This window comes from Callorhinus ursinus, unplaced genomic scaffold (assembly GCF_003265705.2).
Source record: "Callorhinus ursinus isolate GAN/ISIS: 27379988/994484 unplaced genomic scaffold, GSC_fseal_2.0 scaffold76, whole genome shotgun sequence".
In the NCBI taxonomy this organism is placed as follows: domain Eukaryota; kingdom Metazoa; phylum Chordata; class Mammalia; order Carnivora; family Otariidae; genus Callorhinus; species Callorhinus ursinus.
Window position 1 is genome coordinate 3,090,265 of NW_027397138.1, and position 1,058 is coordinate 3,091,322.

Below are 1,058 nucleotides of genomic sequence, written 5' to 3' on the forward strand. Positions count from 1 at the left end.
CCTCAACTCTATGGGCAACTAATCTTCAACAAAGCAGGAAAGAATGTCCAATGGAAAAGAGAGAGTCTCTTCAACAAATGGTGTGGGGAAAATTGGACAGCCACATGCAGAAGAATGAAACGGGACCATTTCCTTACACCACACACAAAGATAGACTCCAAATGGTTGAAAGACCTAGATGTGAGATAGGAGTCCATCAGAATCCTAAAGGAGAACACAGACAGCAACCTCTTCGACCTCAGCTGCAGCAAATTCTTCCTAGAAACATCATCCAAGGCAAGGGAAGCAAGGGCAAAAATGAACTATTGGGACTTCATCAAGATAAAAAGCTTTTGCACAGCAAAAGGAACAGTCAACAAGTCCAAAAGACAACCGACAGAATGGCAGAAGATATTTGCAAATGACATATCAGATAAAGGGCTAGTATCCAAAATCGATAAAGAACTTAACAAACTCAAAACCCTAAGAACAAATGATCCAATCAAGAAATGGGCAGAAGACATGAACAGACAGTTTTTCCAAAGAAGACATCCAAATGGCCAACAGAGAGATGACAAAGTGCTCAATATCGCTCAGCATCAGGGAAATCCAAATCAAAACCTCAATGAGATACCACCTCACACCAGTCAGAATGGTTAAAATTAACAAGTCAGGAAATGATGGATGTTGGCAGGGATGCGGAGAAAGGGGAACCCTTCTACACTGTTGGTGGGAATGCAAGCTGGTGCGACCACTCTGGAAAACAGTATGGAGGTTCCTCAAAAAGTTGAAAAGAGAGTTACCATATGATCCAGCATTTGCACTACTGGGTATTTATCCCAAAGGTACAAATGTAGTGATCTGAAGGGGTATGTGCACCCCAATGTTTATAGCAGCAATGTCCACAATAGCCAAACTCTGGAAAGAGCCAAGATGTCCATCGACAGATGGATGCATAAGGAAGCTGTGGTATATATATACAATGGAATATTATGCAGCCATTAAAAGGAAGGCGATCTTGCCATTTGCAAGGACGTGGATGGAACTGGAGGGTGTTATGCTGAGCGAAATAAGTCAAT